The sequence below is a fragment of the Triturus cristatus genome, chromosome 8, assembly GCF_964204655.1.
Source record: "Triturus cristatus chromosome 8, aTriCri1.1, whole genome shotgun sequence".
In the NCBI taxonomy this organism is placed as follows: Eukaryota; Metazoa; Chordata; class Amphibia; order Caudata; family Salamandridae; genus Triturus; species Triturus cristatus.
In genome coordinates, this window is record NC_140591.1 from 2,904,476 (window position 1) to 2,918,535 (window position 14,060).

At 44.7% G+C, this 14,060-nt stretch overlaps 1 long non-coding RNA gene across 1 annotated transcript in view; it reads left to right on the plus strand.

Moving 5' to 3' along the window:
- The window catches only part of LOC146799815 (uncharacterized), a 49,556-nt gene extending 37,126 nt beyond the window's left edge, over positions 1–12,430 (plus strand). Inside the window, exon 3 of the long non-coding RNA XR_014967589.1 lies at positions 10,242–12,430. This is a non-coding gene — a long non-coding RNA (uncharacterized LOC146799815). The remainder of the gene's footprint in view (positions 1–10,241) is intronic.
- The last annotated feature ends 1,630 nt before the right edge of the window (positions 12,431–14,060 follow it).

The following is a 14,060-nucleotide window of genomic DNA, read 5'->3' on the forward strand; positions in this document are numbered from 1 at the left end:
CCATGTGTAAAGCGAGAAGCAGTGTGCAGTTGGCGTGGATTATGGTTTGGTAACTTAACCACAACTGGGCAGTTTCAAGGTTTTTTTAGTTCTTTTTTTACTTTTATTCTCTCTTTCTTATACTTCTCTTCTTTTCACAGCGTAATTCTACCACTTCCTCATTCTCTTTCTTTTTCATTGTTTAGGTGTGGCTTCTATTGGACTATTCCATGCAATCCAGCCCTACTAGCTACTTCATTAATGTCTAAAGCCCCAACCATCGGAGGCACTGTACATACAACGACACTTGATGTGACCAGTTTACAAAGTCATTATTTAGGTCCAAAAATGTAGCATAGAGCTGCCCCCCTTGTATTGGACACCCTTGGTCTACTAGTTCACAAATGATAAACAGAAGTGTCCACGTCAGGGTTTTATCTCTGGCACTAAAGTAGGAGTTTTTATATTCCGTGGTAAGTCTTGTATAAGGAGTATATTGTACAGAACATTGTGAATGAGCCCTTCCTGCTCACTTGTGGCACACAGGTCCATCATTGGTGTGTTTGAGAGCTTCCACTCATCCATGTTTTACCACACGTTGCTGCTTCCTGTGAAATTGTGCAACTCCTAACGTGCTCAAACTTACTCCAAGGTTTGTTTAATCCATATGTAGTCCACATTGTCAGTGGTTTTAATTGTGATAAATGTAGAAAATTGCACTTGTCAAAGTGCACCAGAGGAACCAACACATTTTTAAAAATGTATTACAATTTTCAATATGCTAGACAGCAGCCACACTTTTCTACAACATAACTTTAACTCATTGGCATAGCCAATAGCTCTATCTAAACACTTAAAAGGTCCCAAAGGCGAGACCTATTGGCTACGCCAATGCTTGTCTAAATTGGTCTCTGATTTATTCTTGAGTGTGTGTCTCATTTATTGGATCCGTGAGTACAACAAATGCTTAGCTCTACCCTCTGATAAGCCTAACTGCTCGCCCACACTACCACAAATAGAGCGTTAGTATTATCTACGTTTGCCTCCGTCACCCAATGAGAGACTCACTGGACTCTGCACAGTGTGCTTCTTTTTATCACACTATATAGAGAGCCAGCATCCTAGATAGGTGGATCAGTGGTGGGGTCTGCAACTTTGCGTTTGCTGATACCACTCTGTCAGTAAGTGACCACACGAGCAAATCCTAAAATTGCTTTTAGTTACCTTTTTCCAATTGATCAATTTTTTCAAAATTTCTAAAATTGCCTTGGCTAAGTCCCTTTAGTTTAAAATTGTTTTAGAATTCAAAACTTCCGATACTTCAGTACTCTTGTTTAGTCATTTATCCTGCATTGTCATTGCCTCCCTCTCTGTTATCCTTGTTCTTCTGTGAAGTGCTCTGATACCCGCTTGGGTCATGTTTGCACTATATAAAACTTTATAAATAAATAAATACTATAGTTAGGACGAAACATATTTGTTAGTTTTTTTTACCTCTCCAAAAAGGTCCCAACTTTAGTGAAATAATGAGTAGCAAAGAGGCTGTGGAGAAGGAGCTTGACTTGACCCCTTATTTGCATATGTAATATTTCCAGTTAAGAAGCCTCTGTAAGGGATAACAAATCAAAACTGGCTCACACCCTACCACTGAAAAGCTTCAGAAGCTTTTGAAAGAGTATGAATAAGCTCATCTAGCTGATGAGGACCCAAATTTGTGAAGCAGGGGGAGGGGAGTGACAGTGAGGAGGACTCCTATCCGCCTCAACTCGAAAAAGAGCTTGTGGTACATGTACCCTCCAACTATCCCAGTGTGCCAAGGGTACCTGCCTCCAGCGAGGATGGCTCAGGTTGCTTTAGGTATGATGAAGATCTCTCGGAGGAAGAGCTTCAGCTTGAGAGAGTGGCCCGAAGAATAACCCTGGCGCACAGAATACTGCTCATAAAAAGGGAAAGGGCAGGTATGTGTTTAACACCCATAAATGGTGGCAGCAATATAATTCATAGGGACAGAGAGGAAACCTTTGAACCTAAAATCCCCAAAGGGATTGTCCCCAAATATTCAGAAAGTGATGACATCAACATGGTTTTCAGCATTTCAGCGAGCATGTAAAGCAAGGAAGGTCGGCCAGAAGAATTGGCGTTCTCTCCTTTGGGACCTGCTCTCTGGTAAATGTTGAGATAGGCTCTTGACATTGAACGAGCCAAATGAAGGGTACCCTGATTGAGGGCTTTGGACTCACCCTCAAAGAGTACAGGATCAGGTTCAGGGAGACTTGAAAAACCCAGAATCAGTGCCGGGTGGATTTTGTAGACTGTTCATTAAAAAAACAAGGTGGCTGGTTGAAAGGTAACGAGGTGTATGACTATGATGGGCTTTATAATTTAATTATGAAAGGGCATCTGTTAAGTAATTGTCACCATGAGACGTTACATCAGTACCTGGTAGACCTATGTCCACTTTCTCCTCAAGAGTTAGGGAAGAAAGCAGACCACTCGTGTGGAAATTGGCAGAGATCTCCGTTAGCATGAGCTGAAGCCATTTTGTTCTTGGCAGCCATTTTAGTTAACCATGTGCTCGCCATGTGCTTCTTCCGTCTTCACTGTTGCCTACCCTTGTGCTTCGCTAGAATAACCGTCTATAGTTCGCTCCTGCAGCACTGAGCCTGAGCACTGCGCATGCTCAGAAAGGCCTGTAACTGCCAATTCACCTGTCCTAGTATGTAACTGTCAGGCTATTCTTACTGATTTACGCAGTTTAGTCTCCCCTCCCACTTTGTTGACTAAGTATTTTCTGTTAGACTTGTATGTGAATAGCTATTCTTGTGTACACTTGTACCGCCTCCTTTTGTGCTCCTGTGCTTACTCAGCTACAAAGTATGTATAAAAGACCCACAGTTTCTGTACTCCCTTGTACTACCTCATACATTGCCTAAGGGTTCTGTATAGATGTATTTCCACTCATCAGGTTTTAAATAAACTATTGTTTTGATATTACAGCTTCCGTGCCAATCTCTATTTGTTGGTCCAAGGACTAGTGTGCGAACCCCTGCACCAGTAGGCCTCGGTAAGGCAATCCTCTACAAATTGGCGCCCAACGTGGGACTCGTCGGCGACTCGGATGCCCGAAGGAGTGGTCTCGACGGAGGATTGGAATCTCGCTGCAGATGTACACTGTGTGAGGTGACCCTTGTCCTGGCAGGCCAAAGTGTTTTTCCGATTTTCCTGATTTGACCCTCCAGGTGGTGCCGGTCCCCGACTGAGATCCCTTTGGCGCTCGTCTGGCAGAGACCATTTGGTCGATTCAGAGCTTGGCAGTTGGAGGCTGAAGACTTTTGCTTGGTAAGGTCATTTGATGTGACACTTCTTGTTTGTTTGGCCAAAATCTTGGATTTGTTTGGATATATATCAATTGCAATTTATATAGGCAGGTAATGTGGAGATTTTTCTCAAAATTTTGAATCCTTGAACGGTACAATTTGTGTTAAGTGCCACTTTGTTATAATATTATATATGCTATAATATTTTTGGCATGCCTGTTTCAAGCACACTTTGTAGAATGTGTTGCTTTCTTGGAGGTACCAATATGGATCTAGAATGAAGTCAGCTGGCTCCCCCTGAGGGGACACCAAATAGGTATATGTACATTAAAAACGGTATTTCTTTCATAATGTATAGCGCACTGTGGAATAAATACACTAAAAAGGATTCTGATTTGCGATGGCCGATAAATGGGTCGTTTGATCTTAGAAAGATTCAGTATATGGAACAGTGTGTGTTCAAGCGTAAAAATGGACAAGATATGTTTGACTGTGTACGAATGTGGGAGAAAGAAGCGCATGAGATAGTGAGGAAAGAGCAAGCTTTAGTAGAAAAAGAGCAGCGCAAAAACATTTACGCGAAAGCGCAGGAACTGAAAAATAAAGACTAAAGGTAAATGGCCAATACCCTGTCCGGCGCCCTCTCTATCCTCTACTTAATCAACCTCAGGATGATTAATTTTGTTAGATCGATCTCCGCCTCCTTATACCTTTCCCTCTGCCCCCGAGGATGATTCTGATGACGATAAATCCTCTTTAGATCAGAAAGGGACAGATTTCTTGGAGGCTAATGGCCGGCTACGGGACTCCCAGACGGGATTCCGGCCTGGACAGGGCACAGACACCGCCCTTCTGGTCGTGGTGGAGGAGGCCAGATGCATTCTGGATTCAGGAGGGTCAGTGGCAGTGATCCTCCTGGACCTGAGTGCGGCCTTTGATACCGTGAATCCTCAGGTACTACTCCAGCGACTGGAAGGGCTGGGTGTCACAGGGAAGGCTCTGGGATGGCTTGCCTCCTTTTTAGGAGGACGGTCATTTGAAGTTTGGGAAGGAAATGAGAAGTCTCCCCCTTTCGCCCTCCAGTGTGGGGTTCCCCAGGGCTCGTCGCTGAGCCCTACATTATTTAATGTATATATGGCCTCCCTGGAGGATGTGGTGTCTCCGTTCGGCTTCAATATCATCAGCTATGCGGACGACACGCAGATGGTGGTGGGGCTTTCTCAGTTAGAGAAGCAACCAGCGGCGCTTCATTCCTGCCTGGAGGCAGTGTTTGGGTGGATGTGTAACTCATCCCTGAAATTGAACGGCTCTAAGACCGAGCTTATGATTTTAGGTCAGTCTTCCGTCTCCCTGTCTCCCAGTAGTTGGCCTGACTGCATGGGAGCTCTTCCCAGCCCAAAGAAGGAGATTAAGAGCCTGGGGTGTGGCTGGAGCAAGACCTGACGTTTAGAACACACGCCAAAAAGACAGCTGGTGTCTGTTTTGGTATGCTCCGGTCAGCCCGCAAGATTCTGTCACTCCTCCCTGAGACCTCTCGTAAGTTGATTATACAGGGGCTCATCATCTCTAGGCTGGCTTACAACAATGCACTCTTCTTGGGTGCTCCGGAATCCACATTCAAGAAGTTGCAGCAGGTGCAAAATGCAGCAGCCAGACTGCTAACTAATGTCCCCAGAAGGCAGTCTGCTAAACCAGCATTGATGGCACTGCATTGGCTCCCGATGCGGGAAAGAGTAACCTTTAAGGCACTCTGCATGGCACAGAAGAGTCTGCAGGGGAAGGGCCCAGCGATCCTGAGGAACATGATCCAACCTTATAAAGCAGCAAGGGCTCTTCGCTCTGATCATAAATTTCTTCTCCAGTCTTATAGAGTAAGGCGAGCACGTACCGGAGGAAGAAGGTTCTCAGTGAATACGGCCTCTGCTTGGAACTCCCTTCCACTCAGATTGCGGGCAGAAACCAACACTCTGCGTTTCCGCAAACTATTAAAAACTCACCTGTTCCCGGTTTGAGATGACATGCGCTGGGTGCTGCTCCGATCTATTGATAGCGTTGGGATGCCCAAGGGTAACCGTGCGCGGTATAAAACTCCAAATAATAATAATAATAATTCAGAAGGTAAACGGTGAGCTCGCTCTTTCTTGACCGCTGACCGTGTGGCCGCTCTTAGATCTGCTGCTCGTAAAGCAGCTCGTGGTACCGCTTCTGCTCCAGATATCATAGCAAGTATTCAGCAATGGCCAGAATCAGAGCAGTTGTATTTTACGGAGTCGTTTACTGGAGAAGTAATTGAGAGTTTTAGGAATCATTCCAAAGAATTAGAGCCTGTTGATATAAAAACTGATCATAAACAATTGCGTGACGGTCTTTTTCTCTCTTCTCAGGTGGTCGATCTAATTAGATGCGTGGTTAAACTACAAACTGATGCGTTCTGTTTGCGAGAGGAGAAAAAGGCAACTGCTACAGTTGAACAAACAGTTCAGTCCCCCGCGCTACATGATGAAGATCCAGTGACAGATAAGGCTATTGTAGCTCATGGGAAACCAATGCGTGAAGCTGCGCCTTTGTATGTCCCTCCTAGGGGTGCGGGAACAGATGCGATAAAGATTCAACTGATGCGAAGGGATATTTTGTTTACAATTGGGTCTATACTCATTGGAGTAGACCGGATGTCATGGCTCTCAAAGCTGCTTTGCCTGACCCGCAGAAAAATCCGGCTGCTTTTTATGAAGAAGTTGAAGGAGCTATTAGTTCTTGTACTATGACGTTGCCTGATATTGACATGTTTTTTGGGCTTATTTTACCTCCTGATATATGGAGCTCTATTCGTTAAATAGATGATCATGCTGCTTTTGGGGATATTTGGAAGGAACTAGAGAGGATAGATGCAGAAAGGGAACCTGCACAGAAACCACAACAAGAGATTTTAGACCTTCCAAAGGCTATAATAGTTAATTTGAAAACTTTCATACCTACTAAAAAGATAGATTGGAATATACTAGCATCTTGAATGCAGAAACCAGATGAGTCGGTTTCTGATTTCTTTACGCGTTTTGAGGAGACATTCCATGACTTTAGTGGCCAGTCATTGACAGATGACACAGGTAGGCATCTGTTTGTCGACAAATTTGTCCCAAACATGTTGCCAGGGATAGCTAGTCGCCTAAAGGCCAGCGAGAGTTCATGGACTACGTCTTCCCCAGTCTCTCTTTTGACTATGGCTCAGTATTATGAACGTCAGGAATTGGAAGCTAAGGGTAACGAGGATAAAAAAGCGAAGGATTTAAAAACAAAGGTTATGTTAGCTCAGGATTATGGTTCATCTTATAGAGGTGGTGGTAGAGGTGGACGTGCGATGTTCCGCCCTAACAAACCCTCTTTCCCTAGAACTACTTTGTCTTCTGATCAATGTGCTTATTGTAAGGAGATTGGACATTGGTGCTTTGAGTGTCCACTTTTGCGAGGTCAGCAGTATCAGCGTGGTAGAGGACAAATGAGAAGCCACCCAGGGAATTTAGGAATTAGAGGAGGTATGGACAGGGGAGGCATGGATAATCGTACTAGGTTTGAAGCAGTAGAGCACACTCAAAATTCTTCCAATACTTTTGACAGGCAAAATCAATTCCAAATGTCTGCTTATTCGACCAATGATTGTAAGGATTCTATTTATGCATAGGAATGCCTAGGATGGGGTGAGGAAGCAGTTGAAGTCCCAGTAGATCAGAAGGGTCCCTATGTAGATGCAAATATCTTGGGTTCTACTGATCGGTTTCTGGTTGCTACAGGAGCTACTCGTAGCGCCCTGTCTAAACAATTGGTTCCTAGGGCTCCCCTGTCTGGCTTAACAATCACATCAATAGGATTCGATGGGACACCTTCCCTTAGCCCACGGTCACAACCACTTGCAGTTCATGTTGATAAATTTTCTGCTGCATGTCCATTTTTGCTTTCCCCTAACACGCCGGACAATATTGTGGGTCTCAATATGCTCAAACATTTTCGGTCTACGATACGTTGTTTTCCCAGAAGGCATGCATGTTATTTTGAATGATTACTATCCTATGATTGAGAAGTCTTGTCTTATTAGAGAAGATATTGCCTTGGCATCACGCCCTAGCACTTTGTGGGCTACATCAGACACCGATGTGGGGCAAATGGTTATTCCACCAGTTCATATTCAAGTGAAGGAGGGTGCCCCATTTCCCCGACTGCCTCGATATAAACTATCTCGAGGAGGTGAAGAGGCACTAATACATATTGTTCAAGATCTGATTACAGTAGGAGTAGTGGAAGAAAACTACATTTGTAATAGTCCTATCCTTCCCATTTTGAAGAAAGATACAGATACTAAAATATACAGGTCTATCATTGATTTGCGAGAGGTTAATAAGATCGTAGTGCCCCAATACCCGGTAGTCTCTGACATCACGATACTCCTTACCATGGTTACTCCGACTGCAACTACATTTACTGTGATCGATTTGAAGAATGCTTTTTTCTCGATACCTATTTATCCTGACAGCCGATATTTGTTTGGCTTCACTTTGAATAATCGATCCTTCAGATTTTGTAGAGCTCCACAGGGATATACAGAGAGTCCTAGCATTTACAGTCAAGCATTGAAAAGACAGCTTGATTCTTTCCCTGTGTTAACAGGGGTGGCTCTCATACAATATATTGATGACATCTTGTTGACAGCTGATACCCCTGAGCAGGCAGTGTGAATAAGGAACACTGTCATTGCTTTCCTTTCTTGCATCACATCATCACAAGGTTTCCTGGAAGAAATTGTAATATTGTAGACAGCAGGTTACCTATTTAGGTCACCTCCTGTCTAAGGAGGGACGTGCACTTACATCAGACCACATTCAAGCTATTTTAGACATGCCTGTGCCCAGTACTCAGAAGGATGTTCGTGCATTGATCTGCCTTACTTCTTTCTGTAGGCAGTGGATCCCTAGATTTTCACATATTGTTAAACCCTTGTTGGCCCTTTTGACTGAAGACACTCCAATGCCCCTCCCATGGACTATTGAATGCCTGAATGCTTTCCAACAGTTGCATCAAGCTCTATGTTCTGCACCAGTATTAGGCACTCCAGACTACACTAAGGCCTTCATACTCTATGTACATGAGAGGGATGGTTTTGCTCTCTCAGTTTTAGTACAGACACATGGTGATAAGCAGCGCCCTTGTGCGTATTTGTCAGCTGTCCTCGATCCAGTCGCTAGTGCGTTGCCTGGGTGTTTTCGCTCAGTGGCAGCGGCGGCTGTGTCCATACGTCAGAGTGAGGGGATAGTCTTGTCACATAGATTGCTTGTGTTAGTACCCCTGCAGTTGATGCCCTTTTGAACGAAACCAAAACGCAGCATTTAACTAGTGCTCGCTTGACAAGATATGAATTGAGACTTTTGGCCCCTCATATCACCTTGACAAGATGTTCAACTCTTAATCCGGCTACTTTGTTGCCATACCCAGCTACTCAATCTCAGTCACAAGAGTCTCATGACTGTATATTCCTTACTGAAGAGCAGACAAAGGGTTGTGTTGACCTGCAAGATACACCCCTTTCAAATGATGATGGTGAATTATGGGTTGATGGGTCGTGTTTGAAATTACCGGATGGCACGACATCAGCTGCATATGCAATCACAACGCTTCAGATGGTAGTTGAGACAGCTGAGCTGATCGCATTGACGATGGCATGTGAACTTAGTACTGACTTGTCTGTTAACATCTATACTGATAGCCGCTATGCCTTTGGAGTGGCTCACGATTTTGAGTTACTCTGGAAGGAAAGAGGCTTTCTTACATCACATGGGACGCAAATAGTGCATGGAGAATTAGTGCATAATCTCCTGACTGCCTTGACATACCCTAAGAAAATAACGATTGTTAAGTGTAGTGCACACAAGAAAGTGACAGATAAAATAGGACATGGCAATGCCTTCGCAGATCAAGTAGCCCACGAAAGTGCAATGCAGCGAAGCACCACATCTATGTACATGGTGAAGTCACAGGCAGAACGTTGGTATGATGCCTGGCAGGAAGTGCTCGATATGCAGCAATCTGCCTCTGCAAATGAACTAGAGCAATGGTCTAAGGAGGGAGCATTGGATGATGAGGGCTGTTGGAGAAATAAAGACATGACTAAATGGGGATTGCCCACAGCCTATTTACATCCTATGATTCACATGGCACATGGGCCGGCACATGTTGGAGCATCCTCAATAACGAAGTTGCTTACGCAGGTTTGGGATCATCCAGAAATTGCCGGCACAGCTAAAAAGATAGTGCAGTCCTGCTTGATTTGTCTCCAGTATAATCCTGGAAAGGGAACACGAACTCCAGCAGGAGGGTTTGCCTCACCAACTGCACCTTTTGAGGTTCTGCAAATAGATTACATCCAGCTTGAACGCTGTAATAATCTAAAATATGTCCTAGTAGTGGTATGTGCCTTCAGTAAGTGGATAGAGGCGTACCCTATGAAAGACAATACAGCTCTTACTACAGCAAATGTGCTTTTAAAGGAGTTCTTTCCTAGATTCTGTGTTTGCAGACTTTTGTGGCATGACAACGGACCTCATTGGGCAAGTTGTTGAGTATGCCTTGAAAGGATTAGGAATTGAACAGAAGTTTCATGCTGCCTTCCACCCACAATCAGTAGGGCTAGTGGAACGATGCAATTCTACTCTCAAACTTAAATTGGCTAAAATCCTGGCTTCCACATCTCTGAAATGGCCTGATGCACTACCCTTGGCATTATTGTCCATTAGATTGGTGCCACATACACGATCTGGCCTTACACCATATGAGGTGGTGTTTGGAAGGCCCATGAATATTTGGGGGATTCCTAAGCCACGCCCCATACATGATGTAACTTGTGTCTTGATGAGTGACTACCTGTCACAGTTGACTGACAGCTTGCTTTCTATTTATCAACAGGTTCAAGAAGCTCTTCCTGACAGTTCGCGAGGTGATGGCCATGATCTCCGGTTCAACGACCATGTAATGGTCAAGGTCTTCTAGAGGTTGAATAGCCTGGAACCGAGATGGCGAGGTCCTGAGCAGGTGCTCCTGGCCACCAGAACTGCAGTCCGAGTGACCAACAAGCGGAGCTGGGTGCATTCCAGCCACTGCAAGCGAGTGCCAACTGCCCTTGTGGAGCCTGCTGCACTTACCGACCATCGAGATATCCTGGACACAGAGAGAGGCCAAGCCATATCACCTGAAGAACATGAGGAAGTCTTCCCTGACCACACGATCCCTGGTGCATCTTGCTATCAACTGCGACCCCGGAGAGAAACTGCATTGCTGGAAAAGACTGGTTGAGCAACCGTCTGGATTTTCTTTTGTTGTGATTGTTTTGGCAGTGGTAACTTGGATCATTGAGGAATCAATAATACATTCATTCAGATGTTGCATCCCACTCATAATGCTACGAATGTTACCAACTGTTGGGTGTGTGGAATGATGCCAGCTCATCAGAAAAAGGGAGGAACACCTTTCATTCCTCTGCCATTTTCACACAATGGTTCCTGCCAAGCTTGGTTTGCTTTGTTATGGGCTTCTGAAGAAGCTTATGTAGGTGGATTGAATGCCCAATTGAACAGAGCCTGTTACCCTGATGAGGAAGAATATCCACAGGCCAAAGGAACTATGTGGGAGATGGAGGAGTATCACCGAGGAAACTCCTCTACACGCTGTGTTTTCTCAAACACTCGAACTGTTAAGGGTAACAGACCTACTGTGATATCAATTACTAGAGCTCGAGCAGACTTGTGCGTGAATAGTGTTATTGTAGCCAAGTATTGAACATTACTGGACTAAACAACAGTAGTTTCATGTCATCGCATAATTCATATTTCGTATCTACCCATTGGCTGGTCAGGGACCTGTTATGTTTCCTTTTTGTTTTTAGCTCCTGCATCTTATCACCAGGACAATAAACTATACAATGACATTTCCAAGAGCAGGTCATGGAGGACAATAAACCATGATGAGGTGGATCTGATTGACACTGCCCTGCAGCAATATGTTGATTTCAATTTGGGTGGTTGTTCTTTGTTGGTGCCGCCTTGAACAGAAGAAAGATCAGGCGCCTGACACGTGTCGTAGAAGCTGAGACCAACCAGACAGCTATGGCACTTGGGAACACTACTGAAGAGTTACAGTTTGCGAGAATCGTGGCACTCCAAAATCGAATGGTCCTCGATGTTGTCCTTGCAGATCGTGGTGGTGCATGTCATCGGGAGCAGTTGCTGTGTATACATCCCTGATCACGCCCAATCTCTAAATTGCATAAAATAGCTGCTGAGATTCACCCCGATATCGGAACATGGACTTTAACCGGTTGGCTATGGACAGTGTTTACTACCTGGGGCTGGAAACTGTTGACAATATTATGTATGTTATTTGCAATCCTGCTGACATGCTGCCTCTGTATACAATGTGGTCCAATGCTTTGTTCCCTCTGTATCACTGCTTGTATACCTGCCCAGCGTAACGTTCAGAATGTGAATGCCCAATGTGTATTAGATCAAGAAGTTAATCAAATGATGTTGATAGATATACAGGATGTATACTTTGTCCCTTCCAGATCATAGATGTCTTCAGCTAATGCTGAAAGGGTCGTCTGTGGAAGTTGGCAGAGATCGCCGTTAGCATGAGCTGAAGCCATTTTGTTCTTGGCAGCCATTATAGTTAACCATGTGCTCGCCATGTGCTTCTTCCGTCTTCACTGTTGCCTACCCTTGTGCTTTGCTAGAATAACCGTCTATAGTTCGCTCCTGCAGCACTGAGCCTGAGCACTGCGCATGCTCAGAAAGGCCTGTAACTCCCAATGCACCTGTCCTAGTATGTAACTGTCAGGCTATTCTTACTGATGTGAGCAGTTTAGTCTCCCCTCCCACTTTGTTGACTAAGTACTTTCTGTTAGACTTGTATGTGAATAGCTATTCTTGTGTACACTTGTACCGCCTCCTTTTGAGCTCCTGTGTTTGCTCAGCTACAAAGTGGGTATAAAAGACCCACCGTTTCTGCACTCCCTTGTACTACCTCATACATTGCCTAAGGGTTCTGTATAGATGCACTTCCACTCATGAGGTTTTAATAAACTATTGTTTTGATATTACAGCTTCCGTGCCAATCTCTATTTGTTGGTCCAAAGACTAGTGCGCAAATAAGGGCGAGCCCCTGCACCAGTAGGCCTCGGTGAGGCCATCCTCTACACTGGGTCAAAATAAGGGTGACCAAAACTACCACTAGTGGGGGTGACCAAAAGAAAAAGACCCCCAAGGGAAAGATAGTGATCAAACAAACGATAAAAACAAAGAGTCTTCAAAAGCAACCCAACATCTGCTCAGGAGTTTTGGGCCGTAAAACTCTTCACAGTCTAAGGATGGGCACCAGGGTAAGAACTGGGATCCCAAGAAGGCGTGGCGTTATGATTGTAGAACTACTGGACACCGAACTGGAAACCCTAGCTGTAATAAAGAGAATGCCTCTAGTGCAGTAAATGCAGTGGTGATTCTCCAGATGGGATCCCAGGTGAGCCATGACCATGTCAGAGATCCACTGAGGATCCTCTAGTCTCAGCGGGTGGGGTAGATGTAGCTGCCCTGGCTGTCTTGCCCAGTAACCTGGAGACATATAGAAAAAAAACACATATCAATGGGCTTAGAGTTGAGGCACTGGGAAACACTGGTGCCAGTGTCACCATGGTGGCAGAGCAACAGGTTTCCTCATACCAGCACTTGACTGGTGAGACCTATACTGTCAGGAATCAAGCAAGTGTCATTACCCTGGGAAAGAGTTTGGGTAAGATGCGCAGAGTCCTTGTAAAACCCTCTTGTATCAATCTGTGGGTTGACGTGAGAGAGTAGACACACTCTAAGATGACCACCAAGTTTCTCTTAGTTTCAGTGCATTGTTTGGGTAGAATTACGAAATCTCGTGAGACTCGAGATTTCGAGTTGCGAGGGTGCGCATTCCACTGCGCACTTCAATTTGCTAGTCATAAAGAGAAGTTTGGTTTTCAGACACTCTCCCAGAAATAATGTTTATTGGGAAGCGGAATATCTAGGTTGTTCCTAGTTAGTCCCAAGACTATCTTAGAGTTCTTGGAGGGTGTAATTACTTCCTTATTTATTCCCCTAGTCAAGTAATTTCCCACAGCCACTCTTAGTCACGGAGAGTCCAGAACTAGTTGTTTCGAGTGAATTCACCTTCCGTGAACTGCACTTGAACTCTCCACATCTGTTCCAGTGTTTGAAGTTCAGCTTGTCTTCATTGCTGCCAAGCTCCGGTAGACTTACCGTCGAGCACCAGTGTCCAGGGAATCAAGTGCGGGTCCTGCGAGTCTCGCGCTCATTCAGCAGTTTTCTCAGTAAGCCGCATATTACTGTACATTTCTGCAGCAGTTGGAGTGAGCGCTTTCGGCAGCAGAGCGAACGTATAGCGCACCAGCCCAAGCTTTACTCTCCCTTCCTTCCTGGTGTTCCTACCTATTCTGTCCTCCCTCTCTTACCTTACTTGTACCTTTTTGCGCGTTCTCCCTCTGTGAAGCTTTGCGCTTGGAATTCCTCAGGAATCATTTACCTGCACCAGTATTGAAATAACAGTTCAAGAGAGACATTGACTCTATCAGGAGACAGGATTACTCCTTCAAGGAACTTACTATTTCATAACTGTGCCTACCTATTTTTGAGCAGTATTATTGAAAGATTAACACCAATCATTTTAGGTAGGAAAAATCCAGTGTAT